At 42.2% G+C, this 14948-nt stretch overlaps 1 pseudogene across 1 annotated transcript; it reads left to right on the forward strand.

Annotated features, from left to right (window-relative positions):
- Positions 1–12611: 12611 nt before the first annotated feature.
- On the forward strand, positions 12612–12896 carry LOC108589349 (ATP synthase F(0) complex subunit e, mitochondrial pseudogene; annotated as a pseudogene). The gene has a single exon (XR_013530508.1). The product of XR_013530508.1 is annotated as an ATP synthase F(0) complex subunit e, mitochondrial pseudogene (transcript).
- The last annotated feature ends 2052 nt before the right edge of the window (positions 12897–14948 follow it).

A 14948-nucleotide genomic window follows, 5' to 3' on the forward strand; every position in this document is an offset into this window, starting at 1 on the left:
AATGCAGGTGTTAAATTAAATTACCAAATTTAATTTGTCTAAGGTATCTTCATAAAACCTTGAGTCCTTATGTAGCAAACTGCCACCTCACCTGAGTTTATTCTTGTAACAGATATCTGAGTCCCAGCCAATCACAGCATCCAAGATTTAGCCAATTACAGGCTGTCGACAGGTCAGAGACAATGCCCACATAAAGCAAAGGCCTCATCACAGCACTCCCAAATAAGGCACATGCCAAACCTTAACCAATTGAGCTTTTTCTGTACTTCACTTCCTTTTTCTGTCTCTACTACTGCCTGTCCACCTTGCTGAAACTGCCTAGCTTCTGAGTGCTGCCTGACTCATGAATTGTTCTTTGCTCAGATAAACTCTGCTATATTTAATTTGTCTAAAGTTTTCTTTCAACAAGAGAGAGACATCCAGGCAGAGAGAACAATGTGAGCAAAAACATGAGATGAAAACTTTTTGACTTATTTGGGAAATGGTGTGTTATTTGCTGTGGTTGGTGATAATTATGGTACACAACACAGGCTGTGGCCAGATTATTCAATCTTTTATGCCATGGCAAGCAATTTGGACTTTTGTCCCACAAATCTTTTTCTGAAGTAATGGGAGTCATATGGTTTTCCAAACTGACCTTCAGAGTCCAGCTCAAGCAAGTAGGAATGTGAACAAGGTGACTTTGAGGGTTATATTCAAGATTCTAAGCTTGCTTTCTAAGTTCTTTGTCTTCTAAGGAGTCTTCTCAATGGTCAATTCCAAGAGGCAGTTTTTGTGTCTATATGCTTCTGGTATTTCCAGTGTGACCCACTCATGTAGAACCTATCATACACTTCCTTTGTTTATTTACTCATTTATTCATTCAGCAAATATTTATTCTGTACTTTCTTCACGATGCACAGTGTTGGGTTTTGTAGATAAAAAAGATGAACAAGATAGGCATAACCCCTACTTTCATGGATCTTATGGTAGAGGAGGGAAGGCAACATCACACAAATAATCATTTAGGGACAAATGTGCCTGAAAGGAGACTGACAGGTGTTATGAGAGCCTGTATATGAGAGTGACTTATGGGCATTACAAGAGCATGACCTGATGGCTTCTGGGTGGTACAGGAACAAAGAAAGCTTTCCTTTCTTTTTTTTTTTTTTCTCAGCTGAGAATAAAAGACAAGAGTTAGGAATAGGAGTAGCAAAAGTGCTCCAAGTAGAGTGTGGACCAAGACTTGGGGTTGGCTTATATGAGGAACTGAAAAAAGGGTAGCAGAGCTGAGAAGTGGTGAGAGATGAAGGGAGAGGTGAAGGCTAGACTGCAGAAGCAGGGAGAGGATAGATTGTGGAGATCTGGTAGATCATTAGAAAGATTGTGGAGTTTATCTCTGGGGCTATGGGAAGTCACAAATAAATGTTTACATGATACCTTTTGCATTTTTCAAAGGCTGGTTGCAGTGAGAAGACTGGATAGGAGTGGAGGCAACACTGGGTGTTTAGGAGTCCAGTACAGGGGGCCAGGCTGGTGTGAGTGTAATTCGAATTAGGTGTGACAATGGAGATAGACAGAAGTAGACATATTTCAGAAATATTTATTTGATTAGCTATAGCAGATGAGGGAGAGGGGTATCATTAAAGACTTCTGGCTTGGGTGTAAATACCATGTCCTCCAGTTGCTTACCAATCTCAGTGGCTCCTTTGTCTATAGAATAATTGATTTGGTATATTACAAACACTTATTCAACTTGTTTAAAAAACAGCTCTACTGAGCTATAACTCATCATACAACTCACCCACTTAAAGTGTACAATTCAATGGTTTTTAGTATATTTCCTGAGTTGTGAATTATTACCACAATCAATTTTAGAACATTTTTTATCACCCCCACAAAGTCCAATACCTATTAGCAGTCACTACCCATTTCTCCCCTGCTTTCCACAGGCCTAGGCAACCATCCACCTGTTTTCTATCTCTATGGATTTGCCTACTCTGAACATTTTCTACAAATGGAATCATACAATATGTGGATTTCTGTTTCTGGCTTTTTTTATTTAGCATATTTTTGAGGTTCATCTATGTTGTAACATGCATCAATATTTTGCTTTTTTATTGCCAAATAGTTTCTTATTGTATGGATAAGGATACATTTAATTTTTTTTATTTCCCAGTTGAGGGGCATTTGAGTTGTTTCTACTTTTTGGCTGTTAAAAATAGTGCTGCTGTGAATGCTCATGTACAAATGTCTGTATGGCCATATGCGTTCATTGCTCTTGAGCAGGAATGGAATTGCTGGGTCAGATGGTAACTGTATGCTTATGCTTTTGAGGAACTGACTGTTCTCCAAAATGATTGGACCATTTCATATCTCTACCAGTGGTGTATGAGCACTTCAGTTTCTCTCACCCTCACTAAGTCTTATTTCTGTTGTCTTGATTACAGCCATTCTAGTTGGTATGAAGTGGTACCTCCTTGCAGTTTTGATTTGCTTTTCCCTTATAGTTCATGTTGTTGAACATATTTTCACGTGCTCATTGGCCATTTGCATCTTTACTTTGGAGGAAATGTCTATTCAGATTCTTTGCCCATTTTTAATTGGATTGTCTTTTTATTCTTAAATTGTCATAGTTCTTGATATATTCTAGATCCTTTATCAGATATATGATTTGCAAATGTCTTCTTTTTGTGGTTTGTCCCCCATTTTCTTGATTGTGATCTCTTGAAGGACAAAGGCTTTTAAGTTTAAAGAAGTCCAATGCGTCTATTTTTTTGTTGTTGTTGTTCGTGCTTTTGTCATTACACGTAAAAAACCATCGCCTAATCCAAAGTCACTAAGATTATGTTTATGCTTTATTCTAAGTGTTTTGTACTTTCAGCTTTTATATTTAGGTCCTATTCTACTTGGGGTTTGTTTTTGCATATGCTATGATATAGGGGATTGGTCTCATTCTTTTGCATATAAATATCCAGTTGTCCCAGCACAATTTGTTGAAGATATTACTCTTTCCTCATTGAATGGTTCTGGCACCCTTGTCAAAATTGATTGTCCATAGATGTGCAGGTTTATTTCTGGAGTCTCAAGTCCATTAGTCTATGTGTCTATCCTTATGCAAAAATCACATTGTTTTGATCACCATAGCTTTATAGTAAACTTTAACATTGGAAACTGTGAGTTCTTCAACGTTGTTCTTTTTTTCCAAGATTGTTATGGTGATTTGGGGTCCCTTATAATTCCACATGAATTTGAAGATTAGCTTTTCCATGTCTCCAAAAAAGGTCCTTGGAATTTTAATAGAGAGGGCATTGATTCATTCTGCAGATCCCTTTGGGTAAAATTAACGTATTCACAATATTTTGTAGTTTGGGGATTCTTTTATTATATTTATTTCAAAATATTCTATCTTTAATGCAATTGTAAATGAAATCATTTCTTAAATTTATTTTCAGATTGTTCATCCAAGTGTAAAGAAATAAAATTGACCTTTTTATATTGATCTTGTATCCTGCAAACTTGAAGTCATTATTAATTCTAAAAGTTTTTTTAGGGGATTCCTTGGAATTTTTCAGTAGGTAAGATCATGTCATCTCAAAATAGAGATAGGTTTACTTATTCCTTTCCAACTGAATGCCTTTTATTTTATTTTCTTATCTAATTGTCCTGCCCAGTATATTGCTAAAGAGAAGAGGTAAGAGTGGACATCCTTGTTTTACTCCTGGTAATGAATGTTTTTTGAAGGAAACTGCATTTTGATGTTAAGTTTCTTGAAAAACTCTAAAATGAAAACAAACAAAACTCTCAATAAAACAACAACAACAAAATACTAAACATGACACTTTGTAGCCATCCACATTCTACTCTAGAAGGTTTGTGCCTCTTGAGAGCTCTCCTTTAGGGTGCCTCAGCCTTCACTGGGGGTGGAGAACGCCTTCTCCTGAAACAATGGAAACTGTGATGCATGACGGATTCCCCTTCAAGGAAGGACTTGTCCAGCTCTGGGAATGCAGTCAACCGGTAGCCTCCCTATGTCAGCCCCTTCAGGGATTATCTCATCAGCAGAGAGTTGCCTTGCCTAAGGTCTTACCTCTCTCTGGGTGGTCCACATCCAGTGACTAATTTGATGTGGGAATATAAAGACACGATCATCTCAGCCTAACTCAGGACAAATCTGAAGGGTCATTCGAGCTGTGGGCTTAGTCAAAGCTGTTGTTTGGCCTACATTGCAGCTAGACTTTTTCCTCTGCCCACTGCGGCTTTCCAATCACCCCTTCCACTGGTGCTGATCTCACCATACTCCATATCAAACTTCTCCTCAGAGTCAGCTTTTGAGGAGTCCCACCTGAAGCACTCATGCCTGCCTGTTTCTATGTTGATGGGACCCAGAACTCATCAAGTACCTACAGGGAGGGGTGGCATAAAAATAACATCCATTGGGAAGTTTAAATGGTTTCTTTTTTCCATGTGTAAGCCCTGGGTCATTTCTCTTTTGGGAACTAGTAATAATGTATTATACATTCCTGGACTGATTTTATACATTTTAGACATCCATGGGGGCAATTTTCCAATCAGTTCTTGAAAGCTGGATGTGTGAGCTTTCCCAGGATGCTGACTAAGGAGTGATTATCTCAGGATGGTGGATACCAGCTTACGTGGGGTTAAAATGCTAATTTTGTCGCGGTCAACTTTTTTTTTTTGACACTGGGTATAGTAGACTGAAAAATGGTCTACCAAAAGTATCAGAATCCAATCCCTGGGACCTGTACATGTTATCTTAAGAGGAAAGGGGTCTTTGAAAATGTGATTGAGTGTCTTCACATGGGGATATAGTGGATTATCTAGGTGGACCCTAAACTCACAAGTGTCCTTATATGACACACACTCAGAAGAGAAGACAATACAACTCTGCAGGCAGAGATCGGAGTAATGTGGCCACAAGTCAAGGAATGCCAGGAACTGCCAGAATCTGGAAGAGGTGAGAAATAAATTCTTCCCTAGAGACTCTGGGGGAGATGTGGGCCTGCCAACACCTTGATTTTGGCTCAGGTGACCAGATTTTGGTCTTCTGGTCTCCCAAGCTGTGACACAATAAACTTCTGCTTGGCTCAGGCCACCGCACTTGTGATAATTTGTCCCAGCAGCCTCAACTGATAAAAACACTGGGTTTGACCTGTGCTTTCTCCTCTGAGGGTCTCTATGCTCCTGAGCAATATTGAGGACAAGGAGAGCAATGTAAGTAACATATGTAAATACCTTACATAGAAGAAAGAGCCCTTTCATTATCTGGTCCAAGGTCCTTTCAGGAAACTATGCTGAAGGGAAGAAGATACTGATGTACCTCTTCTTGATTTATTGGTGCATGTTGCTACTCAGTTCATGGAGAAAACAACAGAACTAGAGGCTCTGCAGGGTGCAATCCCATTTTAAACTCTTTCATGCATAACTTAAAGATTTCTCCTTATGGCCAGAAGTTGACTTCATCAAGACAAAGTGAACTAGATTGTCTGTTGTTTCATTTATATGTAGTTTGTCTCATGGTTGTATTATTATCATAAACTGGGGGCCCTGTTTACAGGAAACTGTGAGTAATGTAAGAATGGCTTAGATTTATGTAATCTGAACTTTCTTGGTCAAATCCAACTGTGATCTTGGGATCTTGAGTTTCCTTATTGAGGGTGTCAAATTATGAACATTAGACATTTGCTACTTTCTTATGTCTAGTTTTAACCCTAAGATTTTGGTGGCCTGTACAGTTTTCCCTCTATTTATTAACTTAACTAATTTTATTTCTACTAGTTTTCATACTGTCTTTTACTCTGATACAATAGATTCTCCACAGATCAATACTGTCAACTCAATACTTTTCATCAAAGACAGTAAAGGTTTGCTTAACAAATCCACAGATGACAAGGAGCTATATGGCAGAAATTTCCAATTCAAGCATGGAGTGACAGAATCAAGATTTATAAAGATTTATCATGGTTTGGAAATATACATACAAACCAACATATTGAGATAAAACAGAAATATAGAATCATACATTCATTTCAAAACAATCAGTTTTACATGTATAGGAAGGATGAGACTTTTCATTTACTGAATGAAAGCCATTTACATGAGAAAGTCCTGGAGGATTTAGTTGACATAAGTTCCATATGAGCTGACTGTGTGATGCGTCTGATAGAAAGCGCACACAGCCATAGGCTGCTTTAGTCAGAGTATGGTGACTAAATTAAGGGAGGCCATTGTATGTGTTCCAGACCGGCCAGGTTGCATGTGTATTCTCTTCTTGTATAGGATGGGTAGACTATTAAGGGGAGAGTCCAGAGGAAGAAGACCACAAAGGGCTTGAAACATGAGGAATGGCTAAGGAACCTGAGCTAGTTGTCCTGGAGGATAGCAGACAAAGGACAGATAAATCGCTGTCTTCAAATTCCTGGACGATCGTTGTGTGGATGAAGTACAGCTCAGGGCAGCCCCAGGACCAGAGCTGGGCAGATCTCTGCTCACACGAACAAGCAAACTCAGAGCTGTCCAACAAAAGGAGTGTCTGAGCTCCCTAGAGTTTCTACCTTTGTGCAGAAGGAGGACGAACATCTGTCAGGAGTGCTCTGGAAAAACTTCCTGCATTTGGAAGGAAATTGGACTGGATGAGCTCTTTCTGACTCTGACAGTCCTTAGTTCTTTGAAGTCCATCCAGTCCTCACATGAATTGTGTGAGGTAGGCATTATGGTGATATGATTTCTGTTCCAAAGAAGAGGGCTGAAATGACTTGTCTTACAGTTGCAGAGGGATGGCTGAGCCGGAAACAATACTTAAGCTCCCTCACTCACAACCCATGGATTTTTTCACAAGACTCACATTTACCTGAGATGAACCATATGGAAACCCATGGAGAGGAAAATTGGTTATTAGTTTATACCTGCTGTGAAAGTCTTGGCCAAGAACGAGGAGTCTACTGGGCTGGACCCAGCAGAGAAGGTCCCAAGGATCTTCCAGGAAGGAAGCTGCCACTCCATTCATTGGCTTTCTGAAATCAGGTTTGCTTAGCTACTATCTGTCTCCTTTTTCCTAGCCGTCCACACCTGCATGAATGGTGAAAACAGTAATGTATTTCTTTCATCCCTCTGAGGGATGGAACACCTGAGGGGTCAGACCAAATTGATCAGGAGTTTACTATTTGCCCAAATCAAGTGGCATTTCCCACCATTCTTTATGGTGAGACAGCAGATCTAACTCAAAGGCATTTTATTTTTAAACGTTTGGCTCCTGGTAAGAATCATCTGCGGCCTGGCTGCAGAAATCTTAGCGAACATGAAATGTAAATACAAGACACTTTACACTGCTGGTGGAAATGAAAATTAGTGCAAACAACAGGGAAAGCAGTATGGAGATTCCTTAAAGAACTAAAAGTAGAACTACCATCTGACCCAGCAATCCCACTACTGAGTGTCTGCCCAAAGGAAAAGCAGTCATTGTGTGAAAAAGACACACATGCAGGTATGTCTATAGCAGCATAATTTGCAATTGCAAAGATACAGAATTAACCTAAGTACCCCCCAACCAATGAGGGGATAAAGGAAATGTGGCCTATTCACACAATGGAATGCTACTCAGCCATAAAAGGAATGAAATGTCTTTTGCAACAACTTGAATGGAGCTGGAGGCCATTATTCTAAGTGAAGTAACTCAGGAATGAAAAACCAAATACTGTATGTTCTCACTTTTAAGAGTGAGCTAAGCTATGAGGATGCAAAGGCATACAAATGATATAATGGACTTTGGGGACTCGGTGGGGGGAAGCTGAGACTACATATTGTGTACAGTGTATACTGCTCTGGTGATGAGTGCACTAAAATCTCAGAAATTATCACTAAAGACCTTATCCAGCCAGGCATGGTGGCTCATGCCTGTAATACCAGCACTTTGGGAAGAAGATGTAGGTTGATTTCTTGAGCTCAGAAGTTTGAGACAAGCCTGAGCAAATGGGAAAACCCCATCTCTACAAAAAATACAAAAATTAGTCAGGCATGCCGGTGCATGCCTGTAGTCTCAGCTACCTGGGAGGTTGAGGTGGGAGGATCCTTGACCTCAGGAAGTGGAGGTTGCAGGGAGCCAAGATCATGCCTCTTGCACTCCAGCCTGGGTGTGACAGAGCAAGACTCTGCCTAAAAGAAAAAACAGAACATATTCATGTAACCAAAAACCACCTGCTCCAGAAACTATTGAAATTTAAAAAAATTATTAAAAAAGACAGGGAGACTGTTGGGAGGTGCTAGTGTTGACTGCCTGGTTTAGGGTGGGTTGGTGAGGGCAAAAAGGAGGAGGTGAATTTGAGAAACATTGAAGACTAACTGCATGGCTGGTTCCAGATAGTCTTTCAGTGACTGGAAGGACTGAGAAGTTAAGATTGCCCAAAGGAAGGATGTTGATCCCCTTTGGGTCATCCAACGGTGGCTGTGTCCCTTCAGTTTCTCTTGCAGGAATGGACATTCTTCATGAAAAAGGCCATTTGTGACATTCTCCTGCCTAAGAACCAGCTGGCTAAGAGGTACCCTTCCCGTTGAGTGAATGTTTTTTAGCCTCAGGTCTGAAGAGCTTCTGCTCCCTGCAACATGCAGAGATTGTGAGGACCCATTCAAGAGCGCCTCAGCCTCCCTTTCCCTTTCCTCCTCCTGTTTCTTTCCACGCAAATATTTTGCATTTGACTTCTAGCTCAGGCAGAACCCATCCACCTCTTCCATGAGACGACTAAGGGTTGTCACCAGGTTGCAAATGAGCAGCTTCGATTGCTCAGGAAAAGAAATTACAATTTTATCTCCTTGTACTGTTCAATAAAACATTAGTATCTCAGCATTTTTATTTAACAATAGGCAACCTTAGGCCAGTAATTATGCAACAATTATAATCATAAAAACTGTCCCCTGCTGCTCACCTAGAAACACGAATATATTAAATCAAGACTAACCATCTAAAAGGCAAGCAGCAAAGCCCCCTCATTTTTAATGTCCCTGCAGTGCACCATGGGAAGCTAATAATTCACCCTCTAATTAGTATCCCTTCTGCTGCTGTTGGCGCAAGGACAGACAAAGAGGGAGCGGCTTCGTTACAAACTCGCCTTGGTAATCTTTTAATGTCGGAATGCTCTGCGGGTTGCCTGAGAGGAGCAGGGTAAAATGGGGTGTGCAACTGGGGACAGGCAGGAGCTCCTCTTGTCCTGACTGGGCACTCTTGCCCCAGCGAGCTCCACGCAGGCACCCACTGGCTCGTCTCAAAGCCCCTGTCTCTTGTAAGTCACTCCATATTTCTTCTTGGTCATCCTTCATTAAGCCTGGTTATTGAAAGGGATGGGAGTGGCGGTGATTGTAGAAAAGGCAGAACGTGAAAAAGTTCTGTGAATGCTGCAAAGCGCTAGAGCCTCTCCAAGTTGGAGATGTTGATGGCAATGACTGACCCAACTGGCTTTGGAGGGAGGTCGGTGGGCAGTGAGGAATGGACTTCCAAGAATGACTTTGCAGAAAGCAGGGCATGGTCATCTCATCACCTCCAGAGTGAAGATCTTGGTTATTTGCTTCACCACCACTCATTCTCTGGCCCCAGCCCAGAGGGTCCTGTATGGTGCCCCCAAGAGGGCTTGTGTGATCTGGTAGAGCCTCTTCTTAAGGACCACAGAGTCCATCCTGGCTGACCCTGTCACCGTGCAGGTGAAAAAAAAACCAAAGCCCATGTTAGGTAACAGTCATAGGAGCTTACACACGTAAAGGTTTTCAAGGGCCCAAGTGTCCAGGGGCAATAGGGAGTGATGGAGACCATGGTAAACTGGCAGTCATACACATTAATCCTAGGGGCAGAGGGATTCAGTACTAGCTGATTAGTGACACTCAGAACATGGGCCTAGCGTGGTTAGATCTTCTGGTTTTGTAAAAGAAACTAGCAATTTAGGTTTTTGAAGTGTAATCTTCTGAAGTAAGTGTTTTTGTTTGTCCAGATTTATATAATTAGGTAAAACTACAGAATTTTTAATTAAATGCAATGCATATTTCTGAGCCAGATGTGGCCTGCACGCTTCCAGTGTGGACATCTGGGTTCAGGCCCTGCATCTGTGGACACAGAGCCAGATGACATGGGTTTTCTTGTGCTGAGCTCTAAATCCAATTTGACCAGTAATTGGCCTTCCTTGTGCCTGGCCTGTGTGGCCAGCCAGTCAGCCCTCACTGGACAGTTAAAACCAGGTTGGAAGGGATTCACGGAACAGCTGGGCACAATTAGGCAGCCAGGATCAAGCCTAGGTTTAAAAGATAGGGCATTTTTCTCTCCATCACCAGCTCATTAAGCTTCCCACTTTGACAGCTGAAGCATTCCCAAGGCTGGCTGAAGCCAGATTTTTTTTTTTACTCCAGAGTCAACTGAGAGCACCTAAGATTTGGTAATGAGATTCTCTGTGACCTGAGATGGGAGGGCACCAGAAGGCTGAGTCATGACCTCCTGGGGTACTTGGACACATTCTCTTAGACCTCCTCCCTCCATCCAAAGAACTGGTCTGGCTAGAGGGAGACCAGTTGGGAGGTCAGAAAATTTTGCTTAAAAAACGGGGAAAGCTCCTAGGATTGTATTGGAGCAGGAGTTGCTGCCAGGGTCTTTTTCTGTGAGCCTTTACCCCATCAGCTTCTGGCTGCTGTCCCAACTGCTACCAACAGGAGTGTCTGCATTATCACCTGGGGCGGGAAAAGTCTAGAATAGGGCCAGCAGAAACCTCAGTGAGTTAGATCAAGGTTGAGGAGAATTCAAAAGGTCCTTTCTTGAGCCCCAGGGAACCAGAGCTTTGGAATCTATTCAATGCTCTGGAATATCTTTATCTCAGCTGCAAGGGATTCATTGGTTTTCTTTTCCTGGGGACTCCCTAGCAAAAAGAGAATGGCTTTTATTTGACCCCTTTGTTGTTCTCCAATAGCAAAAATGAAGCTAGCATTTGACCTCCTCTCATGGTCCGGGGAGGAGGCTGTGCCTTCATCACAGTGGAAGTGGCCAGGGCGGCTGCTGCAGTAATTGGGTGTTAAGAAAGCCGCCTGGGTGCTCTGTGGTCAATCTTTTGGCAGGAAAACGGAGCACTTTGTTCTTGGGGAATGGGTTGTTTTGTATTTTTTTTTTTGTAGTTGTTTTTTAGGATTAAATTTTAAAATTTTACAATAGATTTTGATTCAGGAGAACAGTAGCCATGGATAACAAAGGAAATATCTATCACATTCCTGAGTTCTTGCTTCAAATGCCTACTATCCGGGAGAATGGAGGGGGACTCCAAAGTAATATTTATTTACTCTGTTATTAGGGTTTCAGTTATACTTTCTCATTGAGCAATGGATGTCGATATCATCCCCATTTTCAGATGAGGCAACTCAGGCCCACAGAGGTTAAGTAACTTGACTCGGATCACATAGCTGATAGGAGGCTAAAGTCAAGTTTCCAGTGTATGTACAGAAGACTCTAATCCATGCCCTCACACCATCCTGGGCTTTCTTCCTGCTTTTCAGCTAAGTTTGGTGGTTTTCAACTCAGAGCACATTTCTGAATCAGATTCCCATCCCTCATCCCAAAATTATTGGGTCACAATAAAAATATACTGGGAGCCAGGTATTTATTTTTTCATAAGTCCTCACAGGTCCTCTGGTGCACACTGCCAAATAGCAGTGTAGAAGGACACGGGATCTGGAATCTGGAGACCTGAGTGTGAGTCCCGCCTCGTATCCCTTCTCCCCTCTCAGCCTCAGTTTGCCATCCTAAATCCAGTTCAAAGAATGCATTAACATGAAGGTTGTCTGAAGAGTCAAATGAGATTCCACACATGTAGGTACTTTGAAAACTCTGGAGTTGCTATGCAAATGTTAATCATTATTCCTGTAGACACACTGAGAATCAGGCCCAGTCTTTCTCTCCAGAATTACGCAAGTTCAGGGTCACACTGGAACTCTTAGTCAAGAGCCCTTATTTGAAAATCTGACAATCCAGAGTCTTCTTCCTGCACAGTTGTTTGTTGATGATTAAATTATTGTAAATTAGTTCTACTTGTAGTATAATAAATGTCATTAGCATGACTAATCACACACCTGATTATACAACCCACTTCTCCTCCCCCAATGTATTTTCTGCATCCTACATCCAATAAATTGTGTAAATGTAGAGCTCTTGTTAGGGCTGATGAATGGGGTATGGGGATATCAGCTGGCCGTGTTCTCTGATTCCTTCTATGACTGGAAAGATCTTTCAAGAGTGGCTGTGCACAGGGGAAAGATCTTTAGGTACCACGTTTGCCCTTGTTGACTTCGCTTCGCATCCAGGCATCACCATTACTGTTGTTGTTTAGTTACTAATACTGCTGGCACCTTTTTTTTTTGAACTCACTATGAATAAGGTGAGCCCCTTTATGCTCATTATTTTATTCATTGATGTATAATTTGTTTATTCCTTAAAGGAATCTTAAGAATGCTGAGGGTCAGAGAAATTAAGTAACTTGCCCACATCATCCTCTTAGGAAGTGGTAGAATCGGGGTTTGTGTTCGTGTCTGTGTGGTTTGAAGGCTGATGCTCACACTGTCTTCCACGTGAGAAAAAGAAATTAGCTAAAAGCGCCCCTGAGGAACAAGATGGCGCCGCCGGTGCAGGTCTCTCGGCTCATCAAGCTCGGCCGCTACTCCTTCTTGTTCCTCGGCATGGCCTACGGAGCCACGCGCTACAGTTACCTAAAACCTCGGGCAGAAGAGGAGAGGGGGATAGCGGCAGAGGAGAAGAAGAAGCAGGATGAACTGAAACGGATTGCCAAGGAATTGGCAGAAGCCCAAGAGGACACCATACTTAAATGAGTGACCCTCTCAGCCTCTCTTTGGAGCCGCAGCAGATGAATAAAGCTTCCTGGGTTGTACTATATAAAAAAAAAAAAAAAAAAAAAAAAAAGCGCCCCTGCTGGTAGATTTGGGGCTTGAGGAATGGTGGAGATGGGTAAACCCAAGTTTCAGGGCCGGAAAATGTCTTCTCTTTGGTTACCTGGCTCACTGGCTGCTAGGGAGGTGGAGTAGCTGGTGATGTGGTGATGCTACTGGCAGTAGTCATGGCCACAGCAGGTGGTGGTGATAAGAAAAGGCAGTTTCCAGCTGCAGAAAGAGGACAGGAGCTTAATGAGAGGACCTATGTTCTGGTCTCAGCTCTGTCTCTTATTTTCTGCTTGCCCCTACGCTTATCACCTAACCTGTCTGGACTTCAGTGTTCTTATCACAGGGCTGTTTTAGGATCAAATGAAATTAAGGTTGTGAAAGCAATTTGCAAGCTGTGAACTGATTTCCATATGCAAAGAACTATTTTTAACCTTCTCGGTGAATGAGGATACCCTGAAGTCTTAAGTCTTAAGACTCTGAAGACTTGAGTCTTTCTACAAGTGGAGATCCACCTTCCAGCTAAGCAAGTTGGTGGATGGAGGGTGGTCAGGGGCATGGTTCAAGTATATATGAGGATGCCAATGCTGGAGAGGACCCTCACCCCAAAGGCCCTTCCTATGACCTTGATCATATGAATGTTCTGTGCTTTACAGAGAAGAGGCATTCTTGAAAGAACATTTCTGTAAAGATAGTAAAAATGAACATTCTAAATTTGCATGCCCAGCAAGCAGAGCTGTTTTTCTGCTTGGTACTATAGCATCCAGTTCTAAAGAGAAAACTGAGGCCAGGTGCAATGGCTCACTTCTGTAATCCTAGCACTTTGGGAAGCTGAGGTAGGCAAATCACCTGAGGTCAGGAGTTTGAGACCAGCCTGGCCAACATGGGGAAACCCTGTGTCTACTAAAAATACAAAAATTAGCCCAATGTGCCTGTAATCCCAGCTACTCAAGAAGCTGAGGCAGGAGAATCACTTGAATCTGGGAGGTGGAGGCTGCAGTGAGCCGAGATAGTGCCTCTGCACTCCAGCCTGGGTGACAGAGCAAGACTCGGCCTCAAAAAAAAAAAAAAGAGAATTCATTGGGCAGCTGTAGGGGGCAAGCAACCCTGGGTGGAAAGCTGTTTAGAGCCCGCACACTGTCCACTGTCCAGGACAGGAGCACAGGTGCCTGTCCCAGGTATTGTGTCCTTGTCCTTGTTTTCACAATGTAAAGAAACTGTTAGTTTTGGGCTGAAGGGCAGAGGGCAGCAAATAACAAGCTGTCCATGGTAGCCACAGGTCTTCATTGCTTGACTCAGTCTGGCAGGATTAACTCTCTAAACAGGAATATGAGAAACTCACAGTGCTGGAAGGTTCCTCAGGGTGGATCTTCACTGGCTTTGACCACTGTGGGGCATGTGTGCTGCTCCACCACTTCATCCTCTTCCCTCTTCTTCCCTGCCCTTGAACATGATATATATCACTAACTGATAATAGCATTCTTTCCTGTTTTCCTTCAGAACTTTTCAACGATTCCCACTAAGTATCTATCTGCAATAAACTGGAGTTGGCATATTTAAAGAAACCCAGTTGCCTCTGGTGCGAATCAAACCACTTGTTGTTAAGAAAAAGGTCTCAAATCCCAGAGATGGAAGATTTGTTTAACATTACTGGTAGAATTAGAACCAGAAGAACTCCTGACTTCGTTTTACATTCTCATAACTTGAGTCTCTTTTAAACTTGTCTTGGTATATGACTGAATCCACAGTCATCTACCTATTAATTATTTAATAGGCCCCTTAGGTGGCCACCTATGTTGTGGTAAAAGGAAAGATGAGAAGTGATGTGTTTGAAAGTTTGTGTCCCCTGCAAATACACTTGCCAAAACCTAGGACCTGATGCAAAATGGCTGGGGATGGTAGCTCATGTCTGTAATCCCAGCATTTTGGGAGGCTGAGGGTCGCTTGAGGCCAGGAGTTTGAGATCAGCCTAGGCAACATAGTGAAACCCTGTCTCTACCAAAAACAAAACAAAACAAAACAAAAAAACAAACATTAGCCAGGCA

Source organism: Callithrix jacchus, chromosome 20 (assembly GCF_049354715.1).
Source record: "Callithrix jacchus isolate 240 chromosome 20, calJac240_pri, whole genome shotgun sequence".
Classification (NCBI taxonomy): domain Eukaryota; kingdom Metazoa; phylum Chordata; class Mammalia; order Primates; family Cebidae; genus Callithrix; species Callithrix jacchus.